Source organism: Herpailurus yagouaroundi, unplaced genomic scaffold, assembly GCF_014898765.1.
Source record: "Herpailurus yagouaroundi ecotype Mexico unplaced genomic scaffold, PumYag 163, whole genome shotgun sequence".
Lineage (NCBI taxonomy): Eukaryota > Metazoa > Chordata > Mammalia > Carnivora > Felidae > Herpailurus > Herpailurus yagouaroundi.
In genome coordinates, this window is record NW_024412404.1 from 52,044,513 (window position 1) to 52,065,261 (window position 20,749).

General features: G+C 39.9%; 1 protein-coding gene and 1 long non-coding RNA gene across 2 annotated transcripts in view; one reads left to right on the forward strand and one right to left on the reverse strand.

Moving 5' to 3' along the window:
- Positions 1–20,749, forward strand: part of FHIP2A (FHF complex subunit HOOK interacting protein 2A) — a 96,930-nt gene that overhangs the window by 982 nt on the left and 75,199 nt on the right. The gene's annotated exons all lie outside the window — the stretch shown is intronic.
- Positions 14,197–20,749, reverse strand: part of LOC121037264 (uncharacterized) — a 10,698-nt gene continuing 4,145 nt past the window's right edge. Inside the window, exon 2 of the long non-coding RNA XR_005793682.1 lies at positions 14,197–14,489. This is a non-coding gene — a long non-coding RNA (uncharacterized LOC121037264). The remainder of the gene's footprint in view (positions 14,490–20,749) is intronic.

A 20,749-nucleotide genomic window follows, 5' to 3' on the forward strand; every position in this document is an offset into this window, starting at 1 on the left:
CTGGGCGGGGCCCGCCGCTCCGGCCTCCCCCGCCTCCCGCCCGGCCTCCCCCGCCTCCCCTGCCCCGGCCGGGCCCACCCGGTCCAGCGGCTGCGGCGCCGGGCGGGGCTTTTGTCCCCGGACGAGGTGGGGCGTGCAGTAAGGGTCTGCGTCTTCCCTCTCCCCGGCTGGAATTCTTAATTTAAAATAATTAGTAATAATATTGTTGCTGTTATTAGTGACTTTCCAGCCTTCTGCTTTGGTCCCAGAGAAAGAAAGTGGAACGAGCTCTTCTGCTCCCTCTCCTAAGTGATGCCCTTGACCGGAGGGTTAGGCCACGACTGCCCCAGGGGGCTTGGCCCTCGGTGGGAAGAAGGCCTGGGGCAGTTCCCGGGAGGGGGGGGGGGGGGGCTGGGGGGGTCCATGCCAAATTAGCGACCAAGGGACCCCCCCAAAGGGGCCGGGGGGGGGGGGGGGGGAACTTTTCTTCAGCGACCTTAGAGGTAAGCCCTGCAGAGAAGGGCTGAGCCCCCTTGGCATCTGAGGTCAGCAGGCCCTCAACTAAGGTCAGTAGACACATTTGATTCATGGTTTCTACCCTGAAGCGTCAGGGCTGGGCTGGGTTGGAGAGTAGGGAGAACGCTCCAAACCAATACACGTTTCCTATATATACCAGGGTGAAAAACAAAAAAAGAGAAAAACACTAAGTCCCCTACTGTTCTGAGATAAACCTCAATGATAGAGCTTGGTGGTAGTAAGCAACCTAACAACCACCACCAGATCCACAAGCTGTAAACCGAAGAGGTGGGATTCTAAGCTTTGAGAACACTCAAACCTGTAAGACTGGTGGAAGAATTCCTAGTTTCAGGAATTCACACTCCCTTCTCTGGCAACTGTTCCTCTGTACACTCTCACAGCAGATATTCTAGTTATTTCCTGTGTAGGCACTTCCCAAATCTATCCTGATACGATAGACTTCGTATAATACGTCCGGCAACCGAGAAGTATTCAAAGAACGGGTGAACATAATAGCTCTAGAAAAGTAATGAATTGGTGGATAATTGAGCATCATCAAAGAATGCCCAACCAAATGATCATGTGGAGAAGGAAATACTAGAAAAGAGAAGTAACGAGAATAGAAGTTCTCAAATGCAACTGCCAACTACAAAATTTAACTCACTTATCCACCTTGACAGCATCTTTGTCCCTGTCTTCTAGGTGAGAAAGTTGCCAGTAAATCACAATCCAGTTGGTTCAGTCTCAAAATAACTCTTCTTTCCTGTTGTCCTCAGTTCACTATTAACCCTTCTCACCCAAAGGCTGAGTACATGAGTAGCCTAGCTTCTCTCCCTACATCCAGCCTCCACCTCCTTCTCGTCATTCTGCCTATTGCCCTGAGAATAGTTTTCCTAAAACACTATTTATACTCTGACATCTTCGTAGTCTAAAACCGCCAGGGAATTTCCGCTAATCTCCGGATAAAGCCTCAACATTGCAAAGTGTTTTCATCTATGCGTTGAATCCATTCAATAGAATGTAATTGAACATCTACTATGTACCATTCACTATGGTAAGTACTAGAGCTAGGATGGTGAACAAGATAGAAATGTCTATATGGAGTTTAAGGACTACAGAGATTTTTAAAGGCTTCCATAATCTGTGCTCTCCTACCTGTCCAACACCATTTCCAGCTAATCCCCTAAATAAACACTGTCGCAGACAGAATACTATCCCTTCTGTTTCTCAATATCATAATATCCTGTCTCCCTCATTCCCATTACTCATTCTTATTGCTCTTCCCAAATTCCCTTCTTCCCCAAATTAACTTGTAGATTGTCTCCTCATGAAATGTTCTCCAGCTACCTTAACCACACTGATCTCCTGATTCTCTTAACTTCTGCAGCCTGCATTACTTAATGCAATGCTGTGCGTCGCTACTTAATGGTTTTGTTATATGTGTTTCCTATCTCCCCAACTGTTGTAAGTTTCTGGAGAGTCTTGTTGAATTGAATTTGTCCTGGAAGTCTATTACAGGCCATATTTTAGAACAGACACCATACTAGTAAGATAGGGAGGTCCAGGACTGTGTGCTTTTCTACCTTCATCCTTTAGTTAATATCCAGTCCTTTTCTCAAACTGCCACAATAGTTCTGGCCCTTATAACCTCACACTCAAAATACAGGTACAGTGCAAAAGCCTCATAATGAACAGATCATACTCTTATCCTTAAGGGGCTTATATTAGACTACACAGAGGCCTGTAAAACATACTCCAATGTATATAACTATAAGTCTGAAATAAGACACCTTACACAATACTTTTAGGCACATCGCTAGAATTCAGTACCTGATTGACTGTCAGGTTAGAAAACTAAGTCTATTGTCAAAGAGCATCTTTGACTAAATAAAGTTTTCCCTATGAATTTAGCTTTAACCTTCAGGTTATGTATCAGTTCAGATTTTAAATTATGTATTATTTGATTATATTTTAGAGTTATGATACTTTGAAATACCTTTTAGGGTCAATCATGGTTTCGGAGAATCTCTTCTTAGAGAATCTTAGAAATCTGAAACTAGTTCTTCCAACCATACAGCAACCAAGTTCCTGTTAGTGGCTTAACATTCCAACAAATTTCTCATCTAAAATAACTGACAATACTTTAGAGATCATTGTAAAAACAAGCTGTAAGTTGCAAGGAATTTTAAGAGAAATTCTAAGCGCCACTTTTTAAGATCAGAAAATATAGTATATGCTGCTGGTTGAAATTATAAAAAAGAAGTTTACATTGACCAAAGGGAAAACACACATTTCTGTCTGTGTTTGAAAAAAGGTGTTACTATTAGACTCTTGCCCAAAAATACCCTCTCAACTTCTAAAGGAAGGAATGTTAGTGTACATTATCGGCAATTTCTATTCTTTATTGATTTTTTAAAGTTTAGAATTTAATTCCAGTATAGTTAATATACAGTGTTATGTTAGTGTCAGATGTACAATATGGTGATTCAACAGTTCTATACATTACTTTGTGCTCGTCATGATAAGTGTACTCTTTAATCCCCATCACTTAGCTCACTGATCCCCCCACCTGGTAACCGTCTTCCTTATTGATTTTTTGAAATGATTGAGTATGGATTTTCACTCCCACAGCTTTTCAATTGCTGACTCACCATCGTTTCTCATTCTGAACCTACATGTCTCATGAGTAGCATGAGAATAACTTTGCATTTTGCATAACTTCAAGTAAAAAACAAAAGGCAGGCTGAGCTACTCAATGATTTTTTTAGCAAATACCTTTGTAAAATCTGCCATGTACAAGCCAGTGGGGAAGGTATGCCAAACAAGTTAGATAAAGTCCCTGTCCTCATGACATTTACATTCTAGTAGGAAAGCCAAATATACAGACAAATATACAAGCTGGAGAAGCTAAACCTAATACTCTTCATTACACCAGGCCACTAAAGGGCAGGAGCATCCCTGGCTCTCAAAAGAAGTAAGCAACCATCCTATTTTGATAAAAGTATTCCGATTTAGACCCCCTGGCTCCCACAGATGATTAACTAAAAATGAGGTCAGAATAAAAAATTACAAAATACACAAGGAAACAAGCCACTCTGAGTGAGAGTCAGCAGAAACAGCAAATAGCCGCTATAGATACTAAGTACTTCTGATATTGTAGTTCCCAGATAACAAATATAAAATAAGAAATGAAATATATAAGGTAATACAATAAAATAATAAAAGATATGCCACAAAAATGAGCCCATAAGAGACTATCAAAAATGATCAAGTAAATTTCAAAAAGAGCCAAATCGAAATTTAACATATCAATTTAGATTTTTTTGAAAAGAATCAGTGGATAGGGAAAACAGAAAGTTAGTTGGAATGAAAGGAAGAATTACTGAAATGGAAAGTAGATATTTAAAAATTAGTAAGACTACAGCTCTGAAATATAAGGAGATGGATAATACAAGAAAGGTTAAGATATATGGAGAATAGGATGAGAGGATCTAATGTATAATTAATACTTATTTATAATTAAGAGGAGTCTTACAAGAGAATAGAAAACCTGGAGGAGATACACCATTTGAACAAATAACAGCTGAGAACTTTATAAAAAGACATGATCCCATAGATTAAGGGAATACAACATATATCAAGCAGGATGAATAAAAATCAATCCAGACCTAGACACATTGTCTTGAAACTGAACAACACTAAAGACAAAGAGAAGATCTGAAAAGAAGACAAAGAGAAAAGACATAGCCTACAAAGAAATAACAGACTGACAATTGACTTCTTACTGGGAATGATGAAAACCAGAGGACAATGAAATTCTGATTAGACTATCACTAGCCATTTAAAATTGCACAAACAACTGGGGCACCTGGGTGGCTCAGTCAGTTGAGTGTCCGACTTCAGCTCGGGTCATGATCTCACAGTTTGTGAGTTCGAGCCCCGCGTCAGGCTCTGTACTGATAGCTCAGAGCCTAGAGCCTGCTTTGGATTCTGTGTCTCCCTCTCTCTCTACTCCTTCCCTGCTCACAAGCTGTCTCTCTCTCAAAAATAAATAAAGATTAATTTTTTTTTAATAAAAAATTAAAAAAATAAAATTGCACAAACCACAAAAATACCTTTCAAAAATGAGGGCAAAATAAAGATATGTTGAGATTAAACAAATAATGATTTTTCCACTAAAGTAATTTCTACATTATATATATAATGTAAGTACACACATACAGATAGAAATTATTTATTTATTATATATATAATGTAAGTATATACATACTTAAATTATTATATATACATACAGAAATTATTATATATACATACATACATAAATTATTATATATACACACATACATAAATTTTTTTTTTCAACGTTTATTTATTTTTGGGACAAAGAGAGACAGAGCATGAACGGGGGAGGGGCAGAGAGAGAGGGAGACACAGAATCAGAAGCAGGCTCCAGGCTCTGAGCCATCCGCCCAGAGCCCGACGCGGGGCTCGAACTCACGGACCGCGAGATCGTGACCTGGCTGAAGTCGGACGCTTAACTGACTGCGCCACCCAGGCGCCCCAAATACACACATACATAAATTATTATATACACATACATACATAAATTATTATATATATAATGTAAGTATATACATACAGAAAGAAATGACCCCTGTTAATAGGTATGAGATAGAAGGAGAGGAAAATATTTGTTTACATGTAGACAAATTTTACTGTTAACACATTTTACATAAAAAATTAGGATAAAAAATTGAAAGATAAAGTTTTTTAAAAGATAAAGAAAATGTAGAATATTTAGTGAAAATGATTAATATAAAAAAGCAGGCATAAATAAGCAATATTAGAAATAGAAAGAGGTAATTAACTACAGGCAGATAAGATGTTCAAAAGAGGCTATGGACCAGGGGTGCCTGGCTAGCTCAGTCAGAAGAGGATGTGACTCTTGCTTGTAGAAGAGAGAACAATCTTAAAGGAAGATAACAAAATCCAGCATTCAACAAAGTAATTGTTACCATGTTCAACATCCAGTCAATGGTTACTAAGCATGCCAAGAAACAGGAAAATGTAGCCCATAACTCAAAGTAAAGCCAATCATTAAAGCAGACTCAGAATGACAGAGATGATGGAATTAACAGACAAGGATGTTAAAATATCTATATTAACTACATTCCAGTATTTAAAGGAAGACAAGAAGGCAAGAGGGAAAATGAAAGATTAAAGAACAAATGAATGCAATTGAGGCTTTAGAAATGAAAATACAGTATCTTAAAAAAGTTCACCAAATGGAGTAAATAGCAAATAAGACTCTTCAGAAGGAACCATCAGTGAGCATGTAGTCAATAAAATCCATTTGAAGTGAAACACAGAAAAAAAAAAAACCAATGAAAAAATAATCAACAGACTTTCAGTGACTCATGGGACAATAACAAATGGTCTAACATATGTATGTTTGAATTCTAGAAGGGAGAGGAGCAGAAAATATATATGAAGAGATAATGGCAGGTAACATCTCAAATTTGAAGAAAATAATAAACCCACAATTACAAGGAACTCAAGGATTCCCTAGCAGGATAAACATAAACCTACATACAAAACAAAATACACCCAGACATATCATAATCAAATTGCTGAACACCAGTAATAAGAGAAAATCAAATAAGTGGCTAGAGTAAAAAGATAAACTATATGCAAAGCAACAAGGATAAGAAGCAGAACAGACTACATAACAGAACTAAGCAACACACAAGACAACGGAAAGAATCTTATAAGTGCTGAAAGAAAAAAAAAAAACAACCCTCAAACCAGACTTCCATATCCAGCAAAAGTATTCTCCAATAACATTAAAAACTTTCTTCAACAAACAAAAGCTGAGGAAATGCATTACCAGCAGACCAGTACTCTAAGAATGTTGAAGTTCTTCAGGAAGAAAGAAAATACCAAACAGAATGAATAGAACCAGATTGAGACATAACCCAAGTTTTGGAATGACCAGACAAGGGCCTTAAAATAACTATGAATCTGAATCCAGTGGAAAAGAAGGACAGACAACACGTACAAAGAGATGGGGAATTTCCGCAACAAGATGGAAACAATAAGAAAAGTCAAATGGAAATGCTAGATACATCTGAGATGAGAATTTCTTCAGTGAGCTCATCAGTAGATTGGACACATCTGAAGAATCAGCAAATTTGAAGATATGCAAAACAAGGTATGGTTCAGTCACATCTTGGAATATTATACATTTATGATAATGAATGTACCACAGCTGTACCCAACAACATGGTTGGATCATAGAAACATAATGTTAAAAACAAGCCAAACTAGAAAACGTATCATCCAGGGGCCCCTGGGTGGCTCAGTGGGTTGAGCATCCAACTCTTGATTTTGGCTCAGGTCTTGATTCCAGGGTCACGGGATTGAGTTGCACGTCAGGTTCCATGCTGAGTGTGGAGTCTGCTTAAAATTCTCTTTCTTCCTCTGCCCCTTTCCCCTCTGCTCATGTTCTATCTCTCTAAAAAAAAAAAAAAGAAAGAAAGAAAAAGAAAATGAAATGTATCGTATCATTAGGAATACATACTTGTATGGTAAATACTTCATTATTATTTTTTTTTAATTTTTTTTTTATCAACGTTTTTATTTATTTTGGGGACAGAGAGAGACAGAGCATGAACGGGGGAGGGGCAGAGAGAGAGGGAGACACAGAATCGGAAACAGGCTCCAGGCTCCGAGCCATCAGCCCAGAGCCTGTCGCGGGGCTCGAACTCACGGACTGCGAGATCTTGACCTGGCTGAAGTCAGACGCCCAACCGACTGCGCCACCCAGGCGCCCCGGTGAATACTTTTTTAAACAAGAGAATTCTTTAAACCACACTATAACTCAGTGATGTAGCAGTGTCTGCTTGATAATAGATGACTGGACTGGAGTGAAGACTTGACCCAGGCTGGGCCACTCCAGTTCTCTCTCTAGAGAATTTAGATTGATTGGGAGAGAGGACACTTATTATTCTACTGTTTGGCCTCTGACCTGAGAAGTGAGGTGTTGTGGACTGAATTGTGTCCCCCCAAATTAGATGTTAAAGTCCTAGTCTCCGGCGTGATGGTATTTGGACAGGGGCCCTTTGGGAGATAATTCGGTTTAGACAAGGTCATGAGGGTAGGATCCTCATGATAGGACTAGTACTCTTATAAAAAGAAACACCGGAGAGTTTGCCCTCTCTTTCCTCCAACCAAGAGGAAAACTGCCATCCGTCACCCAGGAAGAGAGCTCCCAGCAGAAATAAACCATACTGGTACTTGACCTTGGACTTTGGCCTCCAGACCTGTGAGAAAATTAATTTCTTTGGTATGAGCCACCCAGTCTGTGGTATTTTGAGCTAACTAAAAACGGATACACAACTCTGTGAATATACAAAAATACAATGAATTTTACATTTTAAATAGGTGAATTGTATTTTATGTGAGTAAAGCCATTTTGAAATAAATCACCAGAAGCCCTGGGCTCAATTCCAGTCTTAAGCTTCCTGGCTGGGAGACCTTGGGTAAATCCTTTAACTTCCAAACTTAATGATTAATTGCTTAGGATCTTTAAATTCTGGCTCTCTCTCACTTGCTACCTCCTTAGGCACAACCTCTGTAAGCCTCAGGTTTCCTCATCGGAAAACTAGGTGCTTCCTCTCTGGGATTTTTAATGGATTAAATGAGGTAACATTGTTAAGTATATCGCCATAATCTGGTATATGGTAAATACTCCATAAAATTAGCTGTTATTTGCTGGGTTCAAGATGCACATAATAAAAATAATATCCACCTCACAAGGTTATTGGGAACCGAAAGTGCAATAATGTATTTGAAACAGCTTTTTCATATCAACCATTTGACAGATGGTAAGTATTTGCTTGGTTAATAATGGGCACTTTTTGTGCATCTTACCCCCTCTATACCCTCAGCAGAGTCCTATTTTTCACCCAGGGAGCTTCTGCACTAATGCATGAAGACATCAACCTAAGTGTCTACTTAAGTAGACTCCATTCTGGAATCTCTGTTCAGTTCATCTCAGCCTCTAACTGCCCACGTTTCAGAAACTTAAGTGATCTCATGCTTAAAATGGCTGGATGAGAAGCCTATCGCTGTGTCTGAGATGAGCCAGTTCTTGGGAATTATGTTCTGAATGGGCTCTGTTCTATTCAGTAAAATAGTAAATGCTTTACTTCTGATTATGTGGGGGGCCTACCATAATGATACTGTTAGTTTGAAGCAGATGATTGGAGGCTGGTCACGCAGCATGCTGAAAAAGTTACACATAAGTTGGCAGTCACTGGGCGGAAATTGAGAGAGAAATTGGACCAAAAATGGAGAGAGAAAGTCAAAACAGAGGAAGGACTAATTGAGTCCAGATTCAAGCCAGAACGTGAAACTTGAAGGGCCTTTAATTTAGGCAGGAGGGCCAGCGACAGGGTTTAGCAGGGTGGGGATGTTAACGGTTTCAGATGTAGGCTCTGTCATTGAAGGAAATCAGCACAAGGCAATCAAGGTAGAAGTAAGAAAAAGTTTATTCTTTAGCAGGAGACTGGCAAAAAAGTATTAGCTGTCCAAAGGCACCCACCCCAGGGACTAGTGTCCTTAAAGAAAAAAGCCAAAAAGCCCACAACAAGAAACAAGGTATTCACACAGCCCAAAAAGGGATCTGGATGCTGAATGGGACATTTGAGGGGTGGGGAGTGGTGACTGGCTAATTCAAACCATCAGGGGCTACACATCTGCGGACTAGTATCTCCTAGCTAGTTCCAGAAAAGAGAGGAGGCACCCAAACAGTCTGTAACTGGAGGCTCATTCCTAACACCATAGATAGGCCAGAAAGGGTACATTTGCCACAGGAAGCTCTCACTGTTCTGCTTCACTTACAACACATCTATAGGAGTTTTAAAGACACGCATTTTACACACCCTCTCAGTCAGTGTTTAGACTCATTAAATCTTTGCCTAAAGCCTACAGCCCAACGATGGCATTGCTGCTCATAACACTGCAAGTGTAGGAAATTCTTAAGTAACATGAAAAAGAAATGATTTTTTTTTTTGGTTTTAATGGCCTAAAGAAATGTTCCTAATCACTAAAAATCAACGTTCTATGTTACAAAAATCAGAATAAACGCTTCCAAGTAATATTCCTGATATCTAGGCAGAAAGGTCTGGCTAGTTGGGTCGAAGCAATGTCACCCCTGCTGAGAGCACACTGATGCTATGATGAGATTGTGGAGTCAAGCCTGTGAACTTCAAGAGTAAAGGAGCATAGAGCTCCAGTCTGCATAACCTACTGTAGGTGATCTTTGCGCCACGCATTTGCAAAAGGCCAAGTTACGTAATATTCAGAGGGTGGGACCCCAAGTAACTCAGTTTCAGGGGACCTATAACCGGTCCTACGTATGAGATGGTGGACAAGAAACAAATCCATAGTTAGTGCAGGTAAGATCATTCGAGACACCCTATAAAACATCCTTCCACCAGTTTAAGGATGCCATTCCAGGGGCGCCTTGGTGGCTCAGTCAGGTAAGAGTCTGACTTTGGCTCAGGTCATGATCTCGTGGTCTGTGGGTTTGAGCCCCACGTCGGGCTCAGTGCTGTCAGTTCAGAGCCTGGAACCTGCTTTGGATTCTGTGTCTCCCTCTCTCGCTCTCTGCCCCTCCCCCACTCACTCATGCTCTGTCTCTCTCTGTCTCTCAAAAAATGAATAAACATTAAAAAAAATTAAAAAAAAAAAAAAGAGATGCCATTCCACTATCTTTCCCCATAGTTTCTGTTGAGAAGATTTCAATTAGTCTTCCTGTTGTTTTCTTTGAAGGGGAATATATTTTTTTTTCCTGTCTATTTTTAAGATTTGTCTTTATCTTTCTTGGTTAGCATCAGGTTGGCTATGACATGTCTCTGTGTGATTTTCTTTTCTTTTACCCTATTGGGGTTCAGTAACCTTTCTTTTTAATCTTTGGGTTAATGTTTTTACAAATTTCTTCTGCCCCATTCTCTATTCTCTCTCTCTCAAGTAATAAATAAGCTAGACTGTTTTTAGACCATTTGTGTTCCACATGTCTCATATGCCCTGCTCTTTTTCTTTTATAACTTTTCCTTTATATATTTCAGATGATTTCTGTCAACCTGTCTTCAAATTCACAAACTCTGCTTTCTTCTGTCCTATCAAACTCATCCAAAGTGTTTTGAACTTCGTGTAGTGTATTTTTCATTTCTAGAAGGTGCCCTTGATTCTTTCTTACAGAGTCCAATTTTCTGTTGGACTTCTCCATCTTTTTATTCATTTTTCCATATTTTTGTTAACTTGTTAATCATTATTCTATTTCATGTCCTTGTCGGTTAACCATAACACATAAACATCTGTGGCTTTGCTTGTATTTTTTCTCTCGGTTATTGGCCATATTTTCCTGTCTTTCCATACGTTTGCTAATTTTTATTGTATGCCAGACTCTGTATACAGGAATCCAGAGGCTTCAGATTGTCCTCCTTGATTAAGCAGGTAGATCACCTCAACCAAAATAGGGATATCTTTGTCCTTATTCCTCAGGTGTGGCTCTCCTGGATTTTGATTGAGAGCCTACTTACTGGGTCTCTGTCTCTTCAGATCTTCAGAATCAGTTCTGCCATTTAGAGGTTTGGAGTTTAGCTTTTTGCCTCCTGACCCCTTGCACCTTCAATATTTAGCAAATGTTTTAAGGGGGTAACTTGACTGTATATTTATAGGAGGATGTCTCCTACTGGTGGGACTTTGTCTCCCAAGTTCTATGAAACCAGGATATTTCATTCCCCTTTTTATTTATTTATTTTTTAATTTTGTTTAATGTTTTATTTATTTTTGAGAGAGAGAGAGACAGAGTGCGAGTGGGGGAAGGGCAGAGAGAGAGGGAGACACAGAATCCGAAGCAGGCTCCAGGCTCTGAGCTGACAGCACAGAGCCCGATGCGGGGCTCGAACTCATGAACCATGAATCATGACCTGAGCCGAAGTCGATGCTTAACCGACTGAGCCACCCAGGCGCCCCTCAGTCTGCCTTTTAGAAGCTCCCATTCCTTATCGAGGAATAAGCAAATACTCCATTAGCTTACTGTCTGTCAAGCCAGCCCCACGCAACCACCAAAAGCTCCACTGCCTTCTCTTTTCTCTGGAGGGGTCATGCCTGATTCTTACTCCTCACCTAGAACTGGCCAATATCCCCGAGGAATAAAATGGCCAGAGATTGTCAGCTCACCTAAGAAGGGCTCTTCCCTCTCTGGAATTTTAGTTCACATAGTCTTATTGTATCCATAGCTCTCTGATGTCTTTTAAACCATGAATTTTGTAACGTCCTTTCCCCCTCCCCAACTATTGCAGCAAGGGCCCTGACCTGTAATGCCATATTTTATTCTATCTAGACGCAAGAGTCAGAAATCGGCCTATAATGCTTCTTCGAAAGTTTGTCAAAATTGAGACCTCTTACGTAGAATCCCTTGATCTGTCTGAACAGGCAGGTTGTTTTCAACAATCCTTCCACTGCAATCTTTCTGCTCTTGTTTCACACTGGTATTACATAATTAAGATCACCTTTCGTCGTCACCATCTTTCTAAATATGTTACTCTTCACTTCTTCCAACCATTCGTTCCCACCCCAATCCATTTGCTACTCAAACACACATACACGTACATAAAAACATACACATACTACATTTTAGCAAAACCAAACCACTGTAGTTCTCTCAGATAAATCATGGCGTTTCCTCTGCCTAGAATGCCCATTTCTTCCTTATTTTCAAAGGTAACTCTTCTTCATCCTTCTAGAATCTTCGCCTCTGACTGGAAGCTTTCCTTGTTTCCAGCCATTCCTTCCTTCTGTAACTCCATTCATTGTTCTGTATTCCTATCACAGCACTACACTGTGTTGAAATGATCTGTTTACTGATTGATTCTTCCCTCCACCACACCCCCCATCACAGAAAGTGGGATCCTTAAGAGGAGGAAATTTGTCTCATTGGTCTTTTTGTCTCCAACGCCCAGTGGAACAGGTTGGTGTGAATGTCGATTGGGCTATAATGCATTTTGTTCCAGGATGACTAGACAAAAGCAAAGCCATTAGGAGCCTGATCTCCAAGGCCGTTTGACATTGATTTTTTAAAGGCACATTTCCTGAGGTCTCAGTAGTGCCAAAAGATGAAGAAAGGAATAATTTCTCTCTGACTAAAGTGGGATAACTAATGACTTATTCTTTACCTAATCAATAACGCTAGCTAACACTTACATCACTCATACAAGGTGCCAAGCATTTTACATATAGCATCTTATTTCATTCTTTACAGCCACTTTCTGAGGTTGGCACTCTTGTTACTGCCATTTTTCAAAGGAAAAATCTGAAGCACAGAGAGGTTAAATAAGTGGCAGGCTACTACCCGGACGTAGGTTATCTGGTTCCAGGGACCATAAAATTAACCACTACCCGGCACTGCACGTTTGTTGTCTTCCTTTCCCTCTTGTCTCTTTCTTTTAAATGTTAATTATATAAATAGTATGGGGGCGCCTGGGCGGCTCAGCCGGTTGAGCCTCCGACTTCCGCTCAGGTCATGATCTCATGTGTCATGGGTTCGAGCCCCGCGTCGGGCTCTGTGCTGACAGCTCAGAGCCTGGAGCCTGCTTCGGATTCTGTGTCTCCCTCTCTCTCTGCCCCTCCCCTGCTCATGCTCTCTCTCAAAAATAAATAAACACTAAAAAATTTTTTAAAAATTATATAAATAGTACATTAGTACATTCACTGTGTGAAAAATTCAAAAACAAAGCCCCCTTTTATCTAGCTTCTACTGAAGTCCAGATTTCTTCTGCAGAGGTACTCACTGCTGTTTGTTTGATGGGTGTCCTTCTAGAGCCATTTTTCTTTGTTTACATACAAATATACATCGTGTATATGTGTTACATAAACACAGAGAAATATTTCTCTACAGATTGCTACAATTTGTCTTCAGGATCTTTCCTTGTCAGTATCTGTAGCTCTATCTCATTCTTTGAATGCTGCATAGTGTGGACATCTTCTTTAGTATGGATGTATTATAGTACAATTAACCATTTTTCTCTTGTTTCTTTTTTTAAATTTTTTAATGTTTATTTATTTTTGAGAGAGAGAGACAGAGCACAAGCCAGAGAGGGGCAGAGAGAGAGAGGGAGTCATAGAATCTGAAGCAGGCTCCAGGTTCTGAGCTGTCAGCACAGAGCTGGACGTGGGGCTCGAAATCACGAACTGGGAGATCATGAGCTGAGCCGAAGTCAGACGCTTAACCAACTGAGCCATCCAGGCACCCCAACCATTTCTCCTTTGTTTCTAATTTCACTGCTACAAACTGTGCTGCAGCTGAATACCCTTGAACACGTTTCTTGACAATTGTTTGCAAGTGTATGTCTAGAAAAAAACGCTTAAAAAATAAAATTGCTAGGGAGGAAGGTTGTGTCAACATTTTTTTTTTAATTTTTTTTTTTTTAAACGTTTATTATTTTTGGGACAGAGAGAGACAGAGCATGAACGGGGAGGGGCAGAGAGAGAGGGAGACACAGAATCAGAAACAGGCTCCAGGCTCCGAGCCATCAGCCCAGAGCCTGACGCGGGGCTCGAACTCACGGAGCGCGAGATCGTGACCTGGCTGAAGTCGGACGCTTAACCGACTGCGCCACCCAGGCGCCCCAATGTCAACATTTTTTTTAATGGCCACTCACAAGCAGCCCTCCAGTGAGAATGTAACTGTTACTCTTTGTCATTCACAGATAAAAAGTGTTGAGGCTGCTGTGTTTCCAGGAAATCAATTCTGTATATAAACATTGTCAGTCTCTAATACATGAAAGAAAGCCCAGGTCTTCTCTCTTAACAACTTCATCTTCAGGAAGGGTTTTGATCTAGGTTGTAGAACAAACGGGGTCCTTGAGACCACACAATGGGATTCCCAAAAAAAGGAGGCGGCAGGCCAGAAGGAAGTGAATTTTCTGTGGGGAAAAAAATGAAGTAGGTCAAAGCTTTCTTTTTCCTCTTGAGTCTCTCTTTTCTATATTTTGTGACCTGTGTGGTGAGACCAAGCTAAAAGCGTGTCCCTTTACCCTTGAAAGGTCACACTGGATGGTGCAAGGTGCAGGGTGAAGAGAGCACAGGGTGAGCAGTTCAGGAAAATTCTACTCCAATCCCCTAAGGAAGATGATGGCAAGAGACAAGAGACGAAGAGGACTGAGGACTTGGCTAGAAATAGTGTGCAATTGCCTGGAGGGTCCACCACTCTAGGAAAGTCACAGAAGTAGTGGCTAGTGATTCTTGGTGGCATCAGAACCACCTCTCATGAGACACAACCAACAAATACGTAAATAAACATCTTTCCTTAAATGGCTTAAAAACGTGATGCAAGTATTGGTATTATTTTAGATGTCATTTATGTTATTTTAAACAGTATTTGCAATGCTATTTTTAATTTTATCTTACTTGAGTTTACTCTGAGTATAGTGAGTTGATATTACTCTCTGAGGCCCTTTTTTAAAAAAAATTATAAATACAGCAAGAGTTTGCTGCATGCTTTAAGGTTAAACATGCTGCATTTTATTTTTTTTTAAATTTTTTTAACGTTTATTTATTTTTGAGACAGAGAGAGACAGAGCATGAACGGGGGAGGGGCAGAGAGAGAGGGAGACACAGAATTGGAAACAGGCTCCAGGCTCTGAGCCATCAGCCCAGAGCCCGACGCGGGGCTCGAACTCACGGACCGTGAGATCGTGACCTGAGCTGAAGTTGGACACTTAACTGACTGCACCACCCAGGTGCCCCAAACATGCTGCATTTTAAATATAAGACTAAAGTCGCAGAACTCTCTGACAGCAACTAAATGACTAATTTAGTAATCATATAACTAAAGCATATCATCATCACTGTCTAACCTATCACATTGCCAAAATCCAAATGTACGCTTTCCATATGTGTTTGATCAGGGAAAAACGAAAGGTATTTATGGCCTGATTCTTTAATTGGTGTTTTTTTTTCCCCCCTCTTATCCTATTTGGGTTACCATAAATATTTCAATTCCTATCAGCAATTCTAGCTCTCTGTTTCATAAGTACACATTAGTAATTCAAAGCAGAAATGCTAGGGATGTTGTGTTTAAGTAAGGTTACCCATCCGTGCAACTGGGAAGCAAGAACATCCTGAGTCTTAATACTGCCACCTTCAGGACATGAATCTTTATTCAGAACTCTGAAATGCTGAAAATTAAATTAAATTAAATTTTAAAACAGTTGTCCCCCTCTAAAAAAAAAAAAAAAAAAAAAAAGTTGCCATTTATTTAACCCATCCTCTGTACCAGGCCTTATGCTAAGAACTTTTTAATATTTCTTTCACTATTTATATCTGTAAGAGAAATCCTTATTTATATAAGTAGATTCCTTCATTCATTCAACCAAGAAAGAAATAGGGCGGCACCTGGGTGTTTCAGTCAATTAAACATCTGACTCTTGGTTTTGGCTCAGGTCATGATCTCTTGGTTCACGAGTTCGAATTCTACCTTGAGCTCTGCACTGAGACTGCGGAACATGCTCGGGAATCTCTCTCTTCCTTTCTCTATGTCCTCCCCCACTTTTGCTTGAGAGCACTCTCTCTCCTTCAATATAAATAAACTTAAAAAAATGGAAAAAATAAGGGGCTGAGATAAAGATAAGGAACAATGAAAAGATAGATTTAAATTGATTTGTAATTAAAGAAACAGAGTTAACCACAAAGAGAGTAAGGAAAAGATCATTTTATGGTTTTTAAAGCTTATTTATTTATTTTGAGGTGGGGGATGGGGGCACAAGCTGGGGAGGCACAGAGAGAGAAGGAGAAAGAGACTCTCAAGCAGGTTCCATCTGTCAGTGCAGAGCCTGATTTGGGGCTCGAACTCATGAACCATGAGATCATGACCTGAGCCAAAACCGAGAGTCAGATGCTTAATTGACTGAGCCACCCAGGAGGCCCAGGAAAAGATCATTTTAGACAGGGGGTGCATATACAAAAGCGGTGTATGGGGGTGGGAGGGGTACTTGGCCCATTCAAGGACTAGAAAAGTAACCACTGTGAGCTTGAGCAGAACATAATGAACTTGAATGATCATTCACACTTCAAGTCAGACAGGTAAGCAGGGACCAGTTCAAAAACCTGAAAGCAGATTTTTATTTTATTTATTTATTTATTTTTCAATATATGAAGTTTATTGTCAAATTGGTTTCCATACAACACCCAGTGCTCATCCCAAAAGGTGCCCTCCTCAATACCCATCACCCACCCTCCCCTCCCTCCCACCCCCATCAACCCTCAGTTTGTTCTCAGTTTTTAAGAGTCTCTTATGCTTTGGCTGTCTCCTACTCTAACCTCTTTTTTTTTTTTTTTTTCCTTCCCCTCCCGCATGGGTTTCTGTTAGGTTTCTCAGGATCCACATAAGAGTGAAACCATATGGTATCTGTCTTTCTCTGTATGGCTTATTTCACTTAGCATAACACTCTCCAGTTCCACCCATGTTGCTACAAAGGGCCATATTTCATTCTTTCTCATTGCCACGTAGTACTCCATTGTGTATATAAACCACAATTTCTTTATCCATTCATCAGTTGATGGACATTTCGGCTCTTTCCATAATTTGGCTATTGTTGAGAGTGCTCTGAAGGCAGATTTTTAAACTAAATGTAATTGAAGACCACTTAAAAGATTTTAAGCAGGGAAATGGTCATCTGATTTACCTCTTATGCTCATTTTTTGCTATGTGGAGATCAACTGAGGGGAGGGGAGAGAACTGAAGTTCAGAGATCAGTTTGGAGGCTATTACAGGCATTGAGTTGAGAGATAATGGCAGCCCAAAATGTGATGGCAATAGAAATGAGGGATAAAAACAAGAGTCAAAAATAAAGAACTCACCAAACTCCACACCCAAAAAACCAAATAATCCAGTGAAGAAATGGGCAGAGACATGAATAGACACTTCTCTAAAGAAGTCATCCAGATGGCCAAAAGACACATGAAAAGATGCTCAACGTCACTCTGCATCAGGGAAATACAAATCAAAACCACACTCAGATATCACCTCATGCCAGAGTGGCTAAAATGAACAGATCAGGAGACTACAGATGCTGGAGAGGATGTGGAGAAATGGGAACTCTCTTGCACTGTTGGTGGGGATGCAAACTGGTGCAGCTGCTCTGGAAAACAGTGTGGAGGTTCCTCAAAAAATGAAAAATAGATCTACCCTATGACCCAGCAATAGCTCTGCTAGGAATTTACCCACGGGATACAGGAGTGCTGATACATGGGGCACTTGTACCCCAATGTTTATACCAGCACTTTCAACGATAGCCAAATTATGGAAAGAGCCTAAATGTCCATCAACTGATGAATGGATAAAGAAGATGTGGTTTATACATACAATGGAATACTACTTGGCAATGAGAAAGAATGAAATCTGGCCATTTGTAGCAACGTGGGTGGAACTGGAGGGTATTATGCTAAATGAAATAAGTCAGGCAGAGAAAGACAGTTACCATATGTTTTCACACATATGTGGATCCTGAGAAACTTAACAGAGAACCATGGGGGAGGGGAAGGGGGGGAAGTTACAGAGAGGGAGGGAGGCAAACTATAAGAGACTTAATTACTGAGAACAAACTGAGTGGTGATGGGGGGTGGGGGAGAGGGGAAAGTGGGCGATGGGCATTGAGGAGGGCACCTATTGGGATGAGCACTGGGTGTTGTATGGAAACCAATCTGACAATAAATTATATTTAATACAAAAAAAGTCAGAAGATATTTTGGAATTAGAATTGACAGAATTGGCAGATACAAGAATGGATCCGGAAGAACCATAGTTGATGTTGGAGTAATCAAGTAGATGGTGGATCCACTTACTGAAATGGAGAACGTTGGGATGGAGAAGAGAAGAAAGGGAAAGGTGTGTGGAATTCAATCTGGAACTTCGTTTTGGTCATGAGTTTGTCTGTGCGACATCTGGCACAAGTTTAAATAAGTAGCATGACATTTGCATTCGAACCTTAGACGGGAGGTCTGGGCTGCAGATACAAATCTGAAACTGATCGGCGTAATGGTAGCATTGAAATACATGGAAATTAGAGAGATTATTTTTTGAGGCTAGTGTATGAAAGGAAGAAGAGAGGGTCCAGGACTGACTCGCCAGGAATGCTGACATGTAGCCATGAGATAGAGGAAGAGGCAGCAAAGGAGAAGATAGAAAAGCTAAAATGGGAGGAAACCAGGAAGACGTGGTACTGAGTAGACAAGAAAAAAGGGAGTCCCATGAAAGGGAAAATGGTCACGTATATGCAGCAGCATGAGGGTGAATGTTAAACAAATGGAGGAAAGGCTCTGATTTGTGACATTTGCTGATTTCTGTGATGTGAACACACTCATCTTGGCGAATTTCATACTACCAATGTGTCTTCCGCTGAGCTTGGAACTGGAAAAAGCCACACACAATTAGCTGTCAGGTACCGTTACTACTGGGCTCCAGGACAACACTGCCGCTGAGCAGGAGCAAGAGACGCCGTCAGGAAAGTGTGCCTTGAACTTGACAAAATGCAGGTCATTAGTGACTTTAATAAGGGGCATTTTCAGATTCCGGGGATAGAAGTTGGTTTGAAGTGGGTAGAGGAGCACAATGAAGGTAAGAAAGGAAAGACAGTGCATCACTTTCCTAAAGAAATGGATGGAAGCTAAAGGAAGAAGAGGAGTCAAGATAAAAAAAATAAATTTAACTCAATGAGATTAAGAGTTTTGCCTTAAATTATTTATTTTTTAATATTATAGGGGCCCCTGGGTGGCCCAGTCGGTTAAGTGTCCGACTTCAGCTCAGGGCATGATATCACAGTTTGCAGGTCTGAGCCCTACATTGGACTCTGTGCTGACAGCTCAGAGCCTGGAGTCTGCTTCGGATTCTGTGTCTCCCACTCTCTCTGCCCCTCCCCTGCTCGTGCTCTATCTCTCTCTGTCTGTGAAAAATAAACATCAAAAAAATTTTTTAATGATTGTTGCCTTAAAATGCATCAAATAGGCATAAGCGAAGGGGATAGGATTTGAACCCAGCTTTGTTTGACTTTAGAGCTTATGCCTTATTTGGAGATTCCTGGACCTTAGAGAAAAAAGTTGTGCATAAGCTATCTAACCATAGAATTATAGATGATTTGTAAAATCCTTTTCTGCGTTTTCCAATTTTTCATTAACAGAATAAATTACTTTTATAATCATAAAAATTCTTATAAAACGATAGTGGATTTTATACTTGCAGAGTAACTACTGAGATACAGCAAAGTATATGAAAACCATTAGTTAGTCAAGTTAAACATAAACAGCATATTAGCAAACAATGCCACCTAGTGCAAAGCTTACTTCTCAGATAAATATTTAAACTTTGATTCCGTTTTACGGCTTATAAATCAACACATTAAACTATCTGTGAACTAAAATACCTAAAGGTGCGACCTTCAAAACTCATGATTTCATAGATTCTAATTCTTAGGTGGTTTCACAACATTAGATATGGGAAAGGACTGTGTCCTGTGTTTTGTGTAGTGCTAAGTACACTGTCACAGCTGAAAAAGGTAATGAATAATGGTAGGAACCAGAAAGCGATGTAGCTCTTCTGTAAAAAAAATTGAAGTCTCTTGCATTGAAATTCAAAATAAATTATAATTATTTCTCTCTAGAATTAGTTACTTGGGGACTTGGATTTCATGAGGATGTTTTTCCTTTGGCTTTGCAATCAGATGGATTTCTGTGATCAGGGTAAGCATTCTTAGACCAGGTTGGGGGTTGGGACAAGGATGTAGATACAATGAACAATTGCAGTTGCATTTTATAATTGTATATTGTATCATTCATGGCTAAATACAAACTTTCAGGTTATGCTGTATTTTTAGATTATAGTATTAAACTATTATGATGATAATTTTGAGTGTATATAACATGTCATACTAGAATTTCATAATACATAATGTCATACATACGTCATCTGTAAAATTTCATAATAGAATAGATTTTAGGAGCATCCATATAATCATTTCTTTTCCTTTTAATACTACATTTAATAGAATTACATTTAGCTTTTTCAATGTTTATTTACTTATTTTGAGAGAAAGAGAGTGAGAGTGCAAACAGGGGAGGGGCAGAGAGAGAGAGAGGGGAGAGAGAGAGAGAGAGAGAGAGAGAGAGAGAGAGAGAGAGAGAGAGAGAGAGA